The sequence below is a fragment of the Oreochromis niloticus genome, linkage group LG17 (assembly GCF_001858045.2).
Source record: "Oreochromis niloticus isolate F11D_XX linkage group LG17, O_niloticus_UMD_NMBU, whole genome shotgun sequence".
Taxonomy (NCBI): Eukaryota; Metazoa; Chordata; class Actinopteri; order Cichliformes; family Cichlidae; genus Oreochromis; species Oreochromis niloticus.
Window position 1 is genome coordinate 21980531 of NC_031981.2, and position 17920 is coordinate 21998450.

Here is a 17920-nt window from a genome sequence, read left to right on the forward strand (position 1 = left end):
GTGTTCAGACAAGACACAGTAAGATTACACATATATGCAATTTGCAACTGTATGGCAAAAAAATCTTTTTAAATATTCAAATATTCAAATGATTGAAAAATGTCAACATAAATCACCCAAAAAACGCATAAATGAGGCATGAAAATTAATCGATTTTGACTTTGTTCATTTATTTAAAGCCAAAATACCAATAAAATCACCTCACTCAACTGGTTTTTGATTGTTTTTTTGTTTTGTTTTTTTTGTTTTTCAGAATTTTAGAAAGCTTAAATAGAACATTTACAGTGATAATAAATACCTTAAATACAGTAGGAAACAACCAAGCCCTGAAGATTAGACCCTTAAGTAAATGTTTTAAATGTTTAAATAGAAAAAAGCCCCATCCCAGTTTTATGTTATCGACACAGCTGAGCTTCCGGAAACATATATTTTAATTTGAACTAATGACACAGAAACAGCTTTTAAATGGTGATTAATTGATGTTTGTCATGTGAAATTTTATGCAACAGAAATATTTAACATCTCTGAGGCACTCTGTGGTTTTGTACATCGATTCATCCTCCAGGTTGTCATGTCATCACATCTTTGTCTTTTAGTGCTAAAGGCAGACGGACGGCTTTCCTCATGGTCGTAAAAGGGGAGCCGAGACACAGCAACGCCTCTTATGAAAAAACTAAACGAGGCACAAACTGCTTCGAGGTGAAAACAGCCAATAAAAAACAGGAAGAAGCACCGACGAGAACATCAAAGCTGTTTTAGCTTCACCCTGACCCGGTTTGTAGTTTATTTGCATTTAAAGCATTTTAACTTTAATAAAAAGTCTGAAGTCAAAAGAATCCCAGAGCTTGAAACAGTCTTTACACCACAGCGCAGAGAGGTGGAAGACATTAAGAAGGGTTAAATTGGCTGTAGGTGTGAATCTGAGTGCCTTGGAAGGGTTCCTGGATAAATCACAGTGCCGGGTCACTGTGAACGTCCAAACAGATGAAAACGACCTTAAACACAACGCAGAGCTTTTCCAGGCCATGAGCTCTTCTCTGCAGAAAGGATCCAGCGGACAGTTCTGTGAAGGAGGTTATCTAAGCGCTGAAATAATGGAATGTGTAATTTCGGGATACATCCTAATCCTTCGCCTCTGTGTCGCTGCCAGAGGAGCGTATAAATCCCTTTCCTGGTATCAGAGCCACTGATTGATCCGCGGATCATCATTCATCATGATCACTGCGCTCTGTGTTCCTGCTCCATGTTCCAGCTCTGGCTCTGAGCCAAAAGGGTTTAAGGCTCTAAAGTATTCCAGACCCTGAAGGACTCAGTCCTTCCAAGCATGAATATCATGGGAACATTTCAGCGTTTCTAAAAAGACCTCCGCATCTACTCTATGTCTGACCTCACTGACCAAACACAGAGGACATTTGTGATTGTTCATCTGTGAAGCACTCAGATCAGAGTTCCTTTAAAATGTCACCACAAGCACCAGACCTCCCATTCCACTTCATTTATTTAGTGCAGTTTAATGTTACCTGTGTTCATTCTGTGCAGGTGAGCTGCTATATTCAGCTAAATGTGACAGAAATACAGGAGTGAATTAAACAGGATAATTTTTTCAATTATTTCAATTCCTTTTAGTTTTTTAATATAGCGCCAAATCACAAAAACAGTTGCCTCAAGGCGCTTTATATTGTAAGATAAAGACCCTACAATATACAAAGAAAACAATGAGATGACCTCCTATCAGCAAGCACTCCTATGGGGTCATCACAATTAAAGGGAAAAGTTATAAAAAAGTTAATTATAATTATTCTGACTGGCCAGCTTTTAGAATTTTACTGAGAAATAACGAAGAAGCATCCTGCTCTGATATCCAAACCACCTCAAGTGGCTCCTTTCAATGTGGAGTAGTCTCTACTCTAAAAATTAATTAATTAATTAACTAACTAATTAATTAATTAATTAATAACATCCCTTTTTAAAACTATTTTGGCATAATTGAGTTTCCATATAAACCATCAGGACTTGAATTAGTTCAGAAAAACTACAACAATAGTAATAGCCTTTAAACAATAAATACCAGATGCATGTGAGGGGTATTTTTTTCATTCTTACGTGATTCACAGTTCATAATAATCCTTCTTTATTCCACACTGGGCCTCCTCTGTCTGAAACAAGCTGCTTTAAATGATTCCTCTGAAGCGTCACCATTTCACTGCTCTTGTCTTAATTTTGAACCCTCTCTGCTGTTCTGTCACCACCTTCAGTCTGAGTTTGCTCACACTGAACTTGTATTAATCCAGAGCCTGTTGAAATGAGGGTGGATCCAGATTTATGGCCTTCATGGAGCCTCATGTTTCCCTCAAAGGGTTCAGGTAGCAGCTAATGGGCTGTGCAGGAGCTCCATGCAGATCGGGGAATTCACCCTGACTCGTCTCATCAAGTGGAAATTCTTCAGCAGGGATGTTATCAGTGTTTTCTTTGGGCGTGTATCTCCAGTTTGAAGACTCAAGTCTATTTGTGTCATAACATTGAGCTGTTTTTAGACTCTGAAGTCAGGCTGAGGCGGGAGTTTCCAAACAATCACTCAGTGTCATCATTAGCTCTGCAGGATAGAAACATGATGCAGAGGAGCTGCGCCATACAACTCACGTCAGACACCAGAGAAACACCACCTGCTGCTCCTGCATGCTGCACACTGGACGGGAGGTGGGCAACAAAGCCCAAGAGCTCATTAACTTGCTTGTTACAACAATTAAGCACACAGCAGCCATATTATTGGTCACATAATGTCATTAAAAATAGTCCAAAAGCCTCCAACAGCACAAATGAGTGGTCCAGTCCAGGGTCTCTGGACCGTGTAGCTAGCAGCTACAGCCGCCTGTGTCACCATCCACATGGTGGAGTCAAACAGGGCACGCTCCTTATAATGCAAACAATTTCTGCTGTGTTGGACACAAACGCAGATGAAGCTCTCATTCTCTTAATCCACCTGTTGCTTTTCAAACCTTCAAGGTTTATTTAGGACTCTGGAGTTCATCAAATTCTCACAATGAATGAAGGCCAGTGAAGCAGCAAAGCGATAAAAGAGCTTCAAAGCATCATGAGAATGAGTCCGAAGCAAACTCTCACAGAGATGATTCACATTTAAAGCTAAGAAGAGTCTGAATAAATAACCCAACCAAACAGGAGGAGGCCACACAGGCAGCGAGCATAGTCCACACTGAGCAGTCTGAGCAGCACCGTTTGGTCAGGGATCATTGTTAATGAGTAAATCATTGCAGTTTGATTTCAAAGAGGTTTCACAACCATGAATGAAAGCTGCAGGCAGACTGGCGCGGGCATCCCGATCGGTGGATTTATCTAAGACGGCTGTTGTTAGAACCTGATTACACACAAAGCATCAACTGAGCTGATTTTCACATGTATGTATATTCAACATTATTTTCCTAGATGTCTGTAGTTAGTTATAGAAGACTAGCTACATGTTTAACCTAGCACAAAAGCTACAAAAGTATATCCAATCACTGTTCAAGCTATATCTAGCTAGACATTATAGCAGTAAATATTTATTAGACCAAAGCTGTTGAATCTAGCCAACCCTGGGAGCTTAGGTAATTATCACTGTAGTTATCCAGCTAGATGATGCTGATTGCAGTTTGCTACATATATAATTATATGTAGATGAAGTGAGTGTAGCTGTATGTAGCAAGCTATTATTAGCCATCTCTAGGTGTTGAAGCACAGCAAAGTGTTTATCAGGCAATTAGCTTTAGCACAGTGAATATTATCAGTATTATTAAGTTAAACTATATGTGTTGATGTAAGATATCAAATGGGTTTTTTTAGCTGTAGGTATTATGCTAGACCAGCTTACTGTAGCAACAAAATAGCTAATGTCCATATTAATCAAAATACTATAGATTATTTAAGCACAGCAAATATTTATCTAGGTGTGTGCAGCATACTCATATGGTAGCTGCTTGTAACGTACATGTTTTATTTAGCTTATTCCAGTCTACCTTAAATTGCTAGCTAATGTAGCCATAAACATTTTCAGTGTTAACTTTTAAGTGCTAAAGTTGATGTTAGCATTTTAAGTTTTCTTTTAGCTATATATAATTTGTTCATAGAATGGCAATGTGTTTTATATAAGTAGTTATCCTTAAACCACAAAACAGCAAGCATAATCAATATTAATCTATAAGGATATCAGATGGTTGAGTTGTGTATAACATGCTTATTGTGGAAACTAATAGTTTCACTTGATAACAGGCTGATGTGTCAGTTGTTTTCCTTTCAGCTTGTTCTGGATCTCCTTGGCCCCTTAGTAAAATATTTATGGATTATATAAATATCAAGCACACCATAGTTTGTCTTCCCGCTGTTGGATCCATCAGAGGCGGCATACAAATTTACGCCGCCGCACACACATCGGTAAATTACATCTCCCAGCAGGCCGAGCAGCCAGGGTGCACATGTAGGCTTAATTACAGAGAGAACCCTTGGAAGAAACTAATCCTTCCCCATTTTGGAGAGCTTTGAGCTCCAGAGGAGGCTTCTCGACTCATCAGCCTGTAAATCAGCACTCCGTTGGCGCGAGCTCCACTTCCTGCCCCTACGGCAGGCCTCGCACTCTCTGAATCACTGTGAACCCAGAGGACTGGAGCTGCAGGGAGGCCAGGTATATTTGCTTATCTTGCACTGTTGGACATGCTGGAATCTGTGCAAAGAGTTTCAGATGGATACTCTGAGCTTTTTGAAATTCAGAACTGTAAAAACTTCCAGTCCCACTCGGACAGTGAAGACGCCGACTGTGGGATTTTTCTGTCCGTGCGCGAAACATGTGGCCTCTCAGACCGTTTGAAGTCTTTTCTTTAACATTTAGAGCTGACAGAGATGATTACTTACAACATGAAGAACACTAATCAGAGAGACATTTCCCTTTTTTGTTTTAAGTTAGTGGAAAGAATAAAAACCGACTGTTGGCCTTGTTCCCGTAGCAGGAATTAATTCAGCAGATGGGATTTGGACAGTAAATATGTGCAGCCATGAAAGGATTACTGAAGCTCTGAAGAGGCTGTAAACATTTACTGCTTGAAGGTTAATCAAGTGACAGCAGAGAGACACAAAACCCTACAAAAACACAAACTTTTCCAACACAATCAGGCCTTTCTTCCCTCCATCAGCAGTGAAAACAAACTCACTGCAGCTTCACCTGAGCAGGTAATAATCACCTTTGATTCATTCATTTCAGATTCCATGAAGACACACCTTGAATCAGACCCTGCATGTAATTGCTGAGCTGTCGGGTGAGGTCTTTGGTGTTGGGGGGAGCATTTGTTTCGCTGATCGTCATCATTGTTGGGCGCTGAGCTGCCGAGCGCGACATAATAACAGGGAGGCCGACACATCCTGCAGGCAGCGCTCACTGTTTATGATGTTTAAGGCAATTAGAGCTCATCATCCAATCAGACTGCAGTCAGTGAAAGCATTGTTCAGGTGGTGTTTGATGGATTTCAGCACAGGTAATGTACTGAAATCTGTTTACAGTGCAGAACAGCCAAAGACTGCTGATGACTCCTGAGGGCCGAGTTACGGGAAACTGTAAGCAGTGATTTAGATTTTTATTCAGACTAACCTTATTAACCATTTCCAGGTTCTACATAAACTCTTTTCGGTAGAGACAAATGCCATCATATGACGGGAAGAAATGATGATGGCAATAAAATGCAAATGATGACTTCATTCATGAAGGGAAAGAGCTATCTAAAAAGTCATTGCCTCCTAATCCTAATAACTGGTTGTGCCACGCTTGGCAGCAAGAACAAGTATTTGTTATAACTGAGAGTCTTTAACATCACTGTGGAGTAGTTTTGGTCCACTCTTCTTTGCAGAATTCAGTGACATTGGAAGGTTTTTTAGTATGAACCATCATGCCAAAGCACTTGATTTAAGTCCAGATTTGGGCTAGGCCACTCCAAAACCTTTATTTTGTTTGTATCATCTATTCAGAGGTGGGTTGCTGGTGTGTTTTAGATCATTGTCCAGCAAGTATCATTACATCATCGAGCATCTTTACAGCAAGTCGTCCAAAAGCAACAAAGTAGCCTGAGACCATCACACTACCACCATGTTTGACTATTGGTACAACATTTCTGCTTTTGTCTCGTCAGTCTGCAGAATATTTTACAGGTAGATGTGAGACGAGTGTTTGTAATCTTTTTGGTCAGCAGTGATTTTCTCCCATGGAGGCCATTTTTACCCAGTCTGCTTCTTATTGTTCTTGGAGCAATTTTGGTAGGCTGGTCACTCCTGACATCAGGCTTCCTGGTCACAGTATACATATATATATATAATATGACACGTCAGGATGTCATATTAATGTAATCATATAGTTAATTCTTGAAATCATCATTAATAAATTACATTTTGAATTTGCTCTGGTTTTCTTTGATGTTAAAATTAGTTTGATGATCTGACAAATATGCAAAAAAAAAAATAGGAAAAGGAGAAAATACTTTTTAAGAGCACTGAGAGTTTTTAAAAACTGAGCATATTGACATAGTGACTCAGTGACATTTGACCAAAGATGGTTGATGTTTGTAATAAACTTTTTCACTTGTATTTCCCAAACTGTGAGGTTGTTGCTTATTTTTTTCCTTATTAAACAAATGTTTACTTTAACCTGCGACTTCAACAGGTCATCAACTTGAGTGAAGCTTCAGGTCCTTGTGTTTCTAGAACTCTGACTTTCTTCATCTCATTTCTGTTTTTAACACAGAAACTGCAGCTTGACTGGAGTCCTTTTCCACATGATAGTGAAGAAGCAGGTCTACTCTGAGTGTCAGGCTTCTCCACCGTCAGCTCTGAGTTTGAGCACATTTACATTTCGGTTTCCTGCCATAAAAATCCGTTTGAGGAGTTTATGTCAAGTATTTCTTCGACTGTCGCTCCATAAGTGATGAAATATGGAGGATAAGTGGAGGAAGACAGTGACTGACCACAGGCACACCGCCGCAGACCAAAATGACAGAGGTCATAAAAAGCATGGATGTCAGGAAATAAAAGCAGCGTTTAAAGGACGCGCGCACGCACACACGCTTGGTAAATTACTGAGCTCTTTATGTGTTTTTCCAGCTCCAGCAGAACTTTGCTGTGGTCTCCCAAAATTTTCCTGCTGTCACTTTTAATGCAGAGGAACAATAGAGGAGCTCGTGGACCTGAGTGACATCACAGAGGCCTGACAGCAAAACCTGCTGACACAGAGGTGAGTCAGCAGGTAGACGTCAGCGTGGATGACGACACATAGCAGGGATGATGCCCAGCTGTAAATCAGTCCTAGGATGATGGGAAGACATGACACCCCAGGGATGGGTTTAAAAAAAGACTGCAGAGCCCAGAAGTCAGAGGAGCCAGAAGCTCTTTTTGAAGTGGGTTGATGTGACTGTCACATAAACAGAGCACTCATGGGCTTGGAAATCCTGGAAAAGGCATGGAATCTGAATGTTTTCCAGGCCCGGAGACAATTGAGTAAGACTTATATTATTAAATCCTGAATTTAAACAGGACTTGTGTAGCAAACAAAGACACACGGCAGACGATCACACATTAGCTGAAACATAAATAAAATTGAGTTTGTTCTTGCCAAACGTTTTTCCAAATATTAGTATTTTTATTTTATATTGGATTTTGTTTATTTATTTATTTTTAATCTTAATATTTGCCATTATTATTATTATTATTATTATTATTATTATATTTATTTTTCCTCTTTTTCATTTTTCTATTTTAGTTTGTATTAAATTGTTTTTTTATATTTTAATATTATCATTTTATTTTATATTTTGGTACTTTATTTTTGTTATTGTAGTTACTTTTCTATATTTATTCTTTTATTTTTATTTTATTATATGTTTATATATATACGCTTTATGTATATATAAATTTATTGGGGATTTTGGGGGCAGGAGGGGTGATTGATGTCACGTGTGGTTAAATCTGGCTGGTTGCACTCGGTCGGCTCCTCTCGGCTGTTTTACGTCTCCTGTGATGGAGGTTTATGGAGAAAATCCTTTGACTTGTTTAGAAAAACATGAGCTAAATGTTAAAAACAGCTGGACTCAGATCGGCACAGCAACACCACGCCGCCGCCGTCGTCTGCTGCTTGGTGTAAATGCCGGCGAGGCGTGGATCTGTCCCCGCTCTCTGTTGTGAAACAAACAATCGTTTGATCTTGTCGAGTCACCGCACTCTCATCCCCAGACACCCAAAACATGCATTATAACATGCAGGGGGAATTCTGTGCAGGGATTGGCTGGCGGGGGTGGACAGGTATGCACTCGGTGACGTGTTCAGACCACACAGAGCCGGTGTGCTCGCCCTGCAGGTCGCTGCAGTTTCCTCTTGTAAATATTTGGCACTGTGGGGAGCTGAGGCCTCGGGTGAGCTTTAATTACAGCACAGGACGCTTTCATGTGGTGCATACCTGAGTGCAGGTATTTCTGTGGGGAAGGGGGTGTTTATGAGCCTTCTTTGGTTTCACAGCAACAGCGGCGGCGCGAGCCCCTAAGGTTTCACTGACGGTGAATCCGTCTGATCCCTTCAACAAACACAGACTGTCGCTGCATGATGATGCTGTGATGTCATCGCTGAATAATCGTTCCCACACCATCGAGCTCGGGTGCTCTGTCAAGAGGAGGATGGTCACAAAGTGTCCTCTGCATTACAGGAGAGGTTAACGTGGGCAGGAACGACATTTCAAACGCTACGATGTGGATTGCAGTCAAGTTTCGTGTACGATGACTTCCCGTTCCCTGAGCTGCAATCAAGGAGTTTTGTCATTTTCACCCCACAATCCAAGTCCTTGTTCTTCTATCTCTTTAAATTTTTTTGCAGGCTGAAAAACAAAGCACCAAAACCTGCAGTTCCTTGACTGCCCACTAGAAGTGCCAGCAGTGAGTCAAACTTTTCAGTAGAAATAAATATGTTTACAGCCTGATACACAAAGTGCTTGGTCTCTGGAGACCATTTAAAGTTTGCATTATCAGGGGCGTGGCCTCTCTGATAGGTGGATGGTGACACCGGCAGCTGTAGCTGCTAGCTTTCTGCTAGCTTCACCTGAACTGGACCTCTGGGCTGTGTTTGTGCTGTCGGAGCCTTTTTGAGCATTTTCAATGACATCATCTGACCAATAACATGGCTGCTGTGAGGTTACTGTACTAACAGACCATCTATGAAATGTGTGTCCATCGTTGATCTACAGTCTGTGTTTCAGTCACATATGAAAGTATAACTTTGATTCAAACCTGTCTCTATTGTCTGTCTGTTTATATATAAGCTCAGATGTTTATCTGCTCCTAACTTTAACGTTTGCCACACTTCAGTAAAACTCTGCTTCCTCATATGTTTAGTGCAGTTTGGTCTTCAGTTGCTGAAGTCTGTTACATGTTTTATGAGCTATAAAGTGAAGGCAAAGCCAACCTCCACCTACGGAGGGTGTGCATGACTTATATGCACTCTCTTGGTTAATTTCAGAGGATGAACTCAGCACAGAGAAGTTGGATTTTATTCTGAATATCGTCTGGATCTCGCAGATCTTTTTATCTCTGAGAAATTAAAAACACAGCACCTCGTCTCCTCCGATTGAGAGCGTCTTAAAATAACTGCACGCTGAGGGAGAGGCGATTAATTTTTCCACACCAACACTGAACAAAACTTTCCAGGAATTATGTAATTTCATGTGAAGGCCAGAAAGCTTGGCCTCACCTTTGCACACTGCCCCCTGATGGAGGGAGACTCACACAGCAGGCGGCTGAGAAATGAAGCTCACTGATCTTTTCTGCAGGCTGTGCACTAACACGACTATAACACATGAACAAATCTGCCCACTCACATCGTCCTCTTTCGCTTTCTCCTTGGCGTCTGTTTCCTGAGTTGATTTTGGGAAATAAACTCTTGTGTTTTCAGTTTCTTGTTCATGCTTTGACTCGGGTTGAGTTGACCTGACACCGGTTTATTTTTATTCTTTTAATTCTGCAGATCAGACCAGAAGCTGCTCTCAGCTCAACCCTCACACACTCCAGAAAACTCCAGCTGAGTGTTTCCTTCATGAGGTCAGGAGAGAAAACAGGACTGATGGGAAACCAGCCATCGCTCACAGGGACTCTGAGTAATCCGCTTCACCACAGGATGAATCGACACTGACGTTAGAGGAACTGCAGCTTTTGGTTCTTTGTTTTGTCTTTTCAGAGAGCAGCAGTCAGTAAGATGAGCTCTGACTGATCATCATGTCTCCTGATCGTGTGCCTCCTGACAGGCCTCCACCTCTCTGACCGACCTCTTCATGCCTTGTGTTGTTTTGACCTTTCTGTTTTTTCCTGCCTCTGAGATCCACCACACCCACCTCTCATCCAGCCACGCTCGCTCTTCAGCCTTCCTCCATCTTCATCTCCATCTTCAGGAGTCTGAATAAGTCTGAGTAATGTGGACAATCATCACTTCTGTCAGACCTAAAAATGTTTATTTCTGTTTAAGAAGGTTTTTCTGCAGGATTTGTTGAAAGTCTAGCTTCATTTTGTCATTTTAAATTAAATATGCCCAAATCTGAATTTATTATGACTTAAAAAACTGTAAATTCTAGAAGCTGAGATGCTGGAGACATCAGAGCTTTTAAAAAGTGTCTCAGCTCTCTATAAAAATATTATTAAGGTCAAATAATCGATTAATCATCTTATTTATGTTTAGATTGATATAATAGGGCAAATCCAACATGTGGAAAAATATAAGAGAATTGTTAGTTCAGTTTCATATTTAGGAAATTCTTTAAATAATTTATTAGTGTCATATATATATAGTGTTATATGTAAGAGCTTATATTTCATTTAATACATTAATGTGTGTATTTTGTATTCTCTTTAGTTTTTTTAATTTTTAAATAAAACTTGTAAACATTTGAGCAAAAATATTCAACATCAACAGATTCATCTTAGTTTGATTATTTTTTTTAAATATTTCTTATCCATTTGCCCTGTTACATTTTATATGACTGATGCTGTTTCAAGGGGAGGATTAAATTGTTTTTACTTGTTCTTATTATGCAGTGTATATTATATCCATGATAAAGATTTTTTTTAAAAAGATTAAATCAAGTCACTTTAACCCTATCTGGGTTCCTGGGTCGGTAATCAGGAACCCAGTTTTCAGTTTGGACTTTTGTCAGTGTTTAGTTTCCATGTGCTTCCTGTTTTATTGTGTTAGCCTTTTGTCTGTGTGCATTATGTTCAGTTCTTCTTACCATGTCTCATTGGTCAGATCCAGTTCAGCTGTGTTCTTACCTGATCATCCAGTGTATTTAAGCCCTCAGTTTTTCTCATTTCGTCATCGTCTATTCAGTGAGTGTGTTTCCAGTTCAGTTACGTTCAGACCAGTCGTTCATGTACATTTCTCTCAGTTCTGTTAATAAACACTGTACTCATCTTCAGCCAGCCTGCAAGACCTGTGTTTGGGTCCTCTCTTCCCTTTCTCCTCGTCCACGCAGTGACCATGACAAACCCCTTTCAGATCTTTTATCCTTATTGTCATTTCAAAACTTTGAAACAGCATTATCGTCTAATACAATGTTTCCCAACCTTTTGGAGCCACAGCACAAATTTCACATTAGAGAAATCGCAGTTCCACCAAACAAAATCATCACAAAAAGCACACTGATCATTTTTCCCCGCACACCAGGTAAAGCGGAATTGGTTCAGTTTCTTCTTCGTCTTCTTCTGTTTTACTGGCAGTTGGCAACCCATTTAATTAGAGCAGGTAGTTGTACTGCCCTCTAGTGGAAGAGAATAGTTGTTCTGCCCGTTACTCAAGCCAGTCACTCAGTATCAGGTGGAACCAGATAATCTTCCACGGCACACCTGATCATTTCTGACGGCACGCCTGTGTGCCGCTGCACAGTGGTTGGGAAACACAGCTCTCATATGACCTAAAATGATTTTTTTTTTAAACAATAAAGGTTTGAACTTTATTGCACATTGTTCTGTTTCCTCATAGTGAGTGTTGATAAAACCTAAAAACTCTACAGATAAACGTTGAGCTCAGGCTGAGAAAAGCTTTATTCTCCGTCAGTGTGAACATCACGTTAATCTAATGAACAAACTGGAAACTGTGGCCCCTCAGAGTTAAAGCGTAAAGGATGTTTTCAGCAGCTGCTGGTCCTATGAGGCCGTGGTTAAACAAACAGGTGTGTGAGGTGAAGACATTTCTTTAAATAGAAAACAGGATCTGCTCGAGTCTGTTTGGACTCGATGGGAAACACATCTGGGCGGTGGTGGTGACCCTTTACCTCGAATGTCCCACGAGGTTAAAACCCCTAAAAATAGAAAGCTTGTCTGTGTGTGTCCTGCTGTGGGTGAGGAGGGTTTAATGAAGCGAGGTCAGTTACAGGAACCTGCCGAGGGACAAAAAGGTTCAAGGGAACAAAAAGTATCCGAGACATTCCCATAAACCAGAGACGGGACAGACACTGCCTGGCTCATTTCCTTTCAGAGTAACACTGGCCTTTATGGTCACGGAGTGAACTGAAAATACAAAAATGAACTGATGGGAAGGAAATAAAAAGGTAAAAAAGTAACAGGAAAAATATATAATTAATAATAATAAAAGGTTAATATTAATTAAAGGTGCTGAGGGAGTTGGAAGGTAAAAATACAAAAACTAAAAATGAGGACGGTGATGCAAAACACCAAGGAGAGGGACAATAAGGCACAGGTGAACACTAACAAGGCCAGGATCTAACAGCACAGACAACTACACAAGGGGATACCTTTCAAAATAAAACAGGAAGAAACAGAGAGGCATAAACAAAAAGGAACAAAAAAAACAAAACAATAAAAACTCCAAAAAAGACAGTAGAAACAGGAACAGGAAGTGGTTCACAACATGGTCACTCATGTCGTCTAACAGTGGCTAACAGCAGCTAACAACTACAAAAACAGCAGTGCTTACTGAGAGAAAGGTTCAGGATGTCCTCAACAACCCACCTCACTATCGCTGTCATTAGACAGCAGTGAGCGTCACTGAGTCATGGACTCATGGACAGTAAGTAAAGGTACTCACTACAGATTTTAAGGTGACTCTGGTAAAAGCATAAAATACTGTAAAGTATTTAATTAACCATATGTGTTTTTTTCCTTGATTTATTGCTAAGTGTTGATGTTATTCAAATATCTTAAAATTCAGTAAGTACAGAAATGTATGTTTTACATAAACAGTAGAAGACACTCAGTCTGGCCATGATGGCTGTACAGGGTACAGTCTAAATGTTTCTGACCTATTGGCTGACTAAAACATGTTTGTCCTATAGCACTCGCCGTAGCATCACACAGGCGCGGTAACACGGTGCAACCTTTCCACAATGGAACAGCAGTGTACTTGATGACATGATGACATCACAGCTCAGCTCCACATGTTTTTACTGCCCTAACCCTACCCCGCTGTCCCCCCTATCCCTGAACCCACCCACATTTTCATTAATAATATTTACAATGGAAATTGCACATGATACACATAACTATGAGTTTTATTTTAAGTAAGGTTGCATTAATGACTGGACTGCTGTGTTCATTATATATCATATATAGGTGTGCCATATAAACTGATTATTCTATTAATCTGGTTTTGAAGATCTAAAGAACACTTTCCTGCCTTTATCTTACCAGTTTCATTGGGTTTAATGATTTTCATACAGTAACATGACTGAAACACAAACTTCATCTCTCTAAATAAACATATTGTACATGTATGCACAGCTCACGCTGCTCATTGAATAGCAACAAATTATGTGAGAATGATTATATATTTTTTTTTAGTATACACCCAAAACTTAGAAGAGACAGCTGGTGTTTGGAAGAGAATTGAATAAATATTAAAAATATACAAGTTGTTCTTCAGGATCTTCACGCCTCTGTAAGTCTTATATAACCATACGTCTGTGGAAAGGTTTCCTTTACCTGATTCGTGCTCCCGTCGGCGGTGACAGCAGCAATCTGAAGTTCTGTCATCGTGTCGCTGTCGGGCTGTCGCCACAGAAGGCCAACGGTTGCCAAGAGCAAATGTTCAAGACGTTTCCGTCTGCAGTGACGTGAGGCAAAAGGTCATTACGTCACTGCTTTCTCCAAACCCACACAGGAAAACATCAGCACAGCGTCCAGCCCCAAGACCTCCACAAGAAAGGATGAAGGCTGAGGACAGATACAGTAAATCTACATTTCACTCATTTATATGAAACCAGGAGGTTTTAAACAATAAACACATTTCTCATCATGGATCTTCTTGGTGGAATGTGTCGGGTGTTTGATATTAACATTCTGATTCTGATTTGGTGATAATTAGCAGGTTTTTATTCCAGTAAAAACATTAAAAGCATCTCATTGTGAGTCAGTGAAATTTTCCACATCTGTAATCCAGATGTTTGATCAGACTGAGATGAATCCACTGTTTTTTAGGTATCACACAGTCATCAGTGCATCAGTATGTTTCACTGAAGCAAAGGAAACTTGGTTGTGGAATGATGAATGATGAGCTTTTTCTAAATATGAATACTAATAAAGGTCAGATCATACAAAGTGACCACAAACAGCTTTGTATGGTCAGAGGACTTAAGCTGACCATTCAGGACGTCTGATTTTCTGACAGAGTAGATTAGAGATTAACATCTACTCCAGCATCTCCATCATGCTAAAGGAAGCACTGACGCACCTTTCCTCAGTGTGAAAGAGAAACTAGTTGCTCTGATCACGGCTTGGTCCACTGACCTCAGGCTCACACTAGACTGAAGTTCAGGTGAGATGTAGGTCAGGGTGTAGCTCAGGGTGTAGGTCAGGGCCTGGAATTTAAGCCGGTGTCCTGTCTGTGAATCTGTGTTTATGTGTGTGTGTTCTGGGTGGTATAATAAACACTGACACATCTTCCCGAGAGTCTGAGGGCTTTGAAGAGGCTGTTTTTGACCTTAAATAGACCTCCATCCATGCCTCCGTCTGGACTCGGAGGGTGCAGGTATCCCGATGCAGCCTGGAGCCACATTTAGATTTACAATCACTGGCCTTTGTTTGGACTTGCACTTCCTGATGAGCCTTTTTCCAAATAAATGGATTCTGTGGAAAGCAGCTCAGAACGCCTGCACCAACTGGAAAATTCCTCAGAGCAGAGGTCAAGTTTGGTGCTTTGTTTGTCAGTTTTTTAGCAGATGTAGAAGGAGGTAAAGATACTGCACTGTGGTTTATTTACCGGCTGTTTCTGAGGAAAAGGGGAGAATCTACAATCTCTGAGTAAAAGATAACAAGAATAAACAGGTTGCATGAGCTCAAGTTTACAAAGTCAAAGGAGTGTTCAAAGGAAACCTGACAGGAACTCCTGATTTGGGATTGTAGGAATAAAACAAGGTCACACAGGTGCAAAAAGAGCTGTTCTGCATGTTTTTGACAGGTTTTAACCACAAATGTGTCCAATTTTGGACCAATGTTCCCACAAATAACACATTCAACCTTTTTCACTCATCTATAAATGTATAGTATAGGGAGGTCTGAAATACAATAGCCATCTTGGGGGGGGAAATAAAACACCAAAACACTGAATTTGCTATTTCTGATCTGAAAAAAAAAAGAAATTAAAAAAAAACAACAGATCTTTCAAACAGGAGATAAATTACAGACATCAACCATGGAGTTTCTTCGGGTAGACCACAAAGTCAAACTCAAACCCAGGCCACATCAGCCCATGGGTCAGATAATTAACCTCTGCTTAAAGCTGCTTTAGCCGCTCAGCTGCAGCCCCTGCAGGCCACTTTGCAAACCCCGCCTCCTCACACTGTTACAGGGTTGTATCTGCTCTCCTCAATGGGTTCCATGTATGAAAGTGGACGGACGGGTTTGCAGTTCAGGTGTAAATAGAGTAAATTGAATCAACAGGAAATAAAGTGTTGTTCCTCCGTATGTTATCCATCTTAAAGCCTCCTGGGAGACTCGAGTGGCGACCCTGAGAGAATGAACGTCTGATCGATGGGCGGAGCCTGTCGAGCAAGATCTCATGGCTGAGCCAAGGATTTCTGTGACATTCGTGAACTTCGTGCAGCAGCCAGGCTTGTGCTTTAAAGCTTCTGTTCCAGCTGCTTGGAGAAACGTTCTCACGCGTCACCAACAGCTGGATGGGAATCAGAAAAACAAACAGTCATTGCCAACGAGCTTTGCTATCTTTCCTGTCCTCTGACAGGTGGAGCATCGGCATCTAACTCCATCTTGTTGAAGGCCTGTTTGGCTTTCCTCGAAGCTGCTCTGTTTTGTTTTCCAGAGGGAAGTTCACACTGACTGAGAGTCGGCCATGTGCAGATGGAGCTGTGAGAACAGACCCTGCAAACAAAAACTGAAATCTGCCTAAACTTCACTGCTGATCAGCAGTGTCTCTGTTTTTGGTTCTCAAAGAGACAAAAACATGTCATGGACCAAAAAACATGGACCAACATAATAAACCACTGCCTGGGGATATTTCAGATATCCAGATTTTATGGGTCACCTTTTAGAAAATATTTTGTTATTACAGGACATAAAATGTCTAAATCAGAGGGGCAGATGGTTAAATGATCTTTGACCCTCCTAACTTGAAATTTTGTGTGACATCTGAGGTCAGCTTGTGAAGGTGAATTCACAGCAAGCTAAACATAGACTGTAAATAAATGATAGAAGCAGCCACAGTGAGGTCACCCATTAGTTTCTAGATATTTGAAGCTTCAGCCTCAGCAGTAAGTGCCCATATTTAGATGAAAATCTCTAAAATAGTTTTTGACTTATTGCAGTTTTTTCTTATGTTTGCTTCCATCAGATTTCCTCCATCTATCTTTGGCTGATTTTGTGTTTTTGTCATGGTCTGGGTGAGTGGCTGGAAATTTCCAACAGGTTCCTGAGCTTCCTTGGTCCTGCTCATGTGGCCCCTCTCTCACCTGGAGCTGATTGAGGCAATTAGGCTGGGAGAGTTAAGCTCCATGTTGATGTCCGTTCCTTGCCAGTAACTGTATGTTGGTAAGCAGGCCTCATGTTTCATATCTTCTATTACTTACGTTGTTGTCTTGTAAGTAATGCATTTAAAGACTCCTTTGACCTGAAGGTCACGAGTGATTCATATATGTAATGTTAAGAAAACCACTTTTGTACTCATTTTTACAGACTATTTATTAAACTGTGATTTTGTAAGAAATAAAGAAATGAATGTGGCTATGTCTTGTTTTGGGAGGAGGGGGGGGTTGTCCCAGAACCTCCATGGCTCAGAACTCCTCATCTCTTGGAATCTGGCTCACCTACCCGCTCTCTGGAAATCTCTCCATGCCTCACCTGCCTGTCATCTCACTATCTCGGAACCAACAGAACTCAGGTCAGCCATTTCACACCATCAAACTCACTCAGACCTACGTCGCCTCTCCCTCAATGCATCTGTCACTCTTCCAGGAAAGTAAACTGGGAAAAACTATTATACTCACCTTTTCTGGAACTCACCGCTTGCTGTTTTCTAATTCCATTCCCCTCTCTCCCCAGTGTGACCATACGTACCAGTCACACTCCCGCTGCTTTCCCAGTCCGGTTTCCCTGTTTTGCCACAGCCACGTTACCAACCACTGTATATTTTGTCACTGCCAAGTGTTAGTTGTGTTAGTTAAATAAACATTGTTAAATCATTCCTTCTGCCTCTGCTCTGGGTTTCTGCACTTGGGTCCAGTTCAGTTACCGGCCTCTGGCCTTTTGACAGTTTTTTTTTCTCACTGCAGTACGTTTTTATCTCTCATATTTTTCTTCTCTTTGAAGTTATGTCCATTTATTTTTCATCAGTTCATGCCCTGTGTACTCTTGTGATGGAGAGTCCCTTCAAACAGGTTCAGGGCCCAGAAGGTCAGAGG

General features: G+C 40.7%; 2 long non-coding RNA genes across 6 annotated transcripts; both read left to right on the forward strand.

Moving 5' to 3' along the window:
* The first annotated feature begins 3305 nt into the window (after positions 1–3305).
* On the forward strand, positions 3306–11470 carry LOC112842597 (uncharacterized). Of its 2 annotated transcripts, XR_003214434.1 has the most exons (4): positions 3306–3413; positions 4292–5214; positions 6773–7521; positions 10030–11470. It is a non-coding gene; the product is annotated as an uncharacterized LOC112842597 (long non-coding RNA). The 2 variants fall into 2 exon arrangements; XR_003214433.1 differs by lacking the exon at positions 10030–11470 and having other exon boundaries at positions 6773–7630.
* A 5463-nt stretch (positions 11471–16933) lies between these two features.
* On the forward strand, positions 16934–17720 carry LOC102080770 (uncharacterized). Of its 4 annotated transcripts, none has more exons than XR_269978.4 (3): positions 16934–17051; positions 17263–17400; positions 17562–17720. It is a non-coding gene; the product is annotated as an uncharacterized LOC102080770 (long non-coding RNA). The 4 variants fall into 4 exon arrangements; XR_001224725.3 differs by having other exon boundaries at positions 16943–17051; positions 17266–17400; XR_002056709.2 differs by having other exon boundaries at positions 17041–17100; positions 17266–17400.
* Positions 17721–17920: the final 200 nt, after the last annotated feature.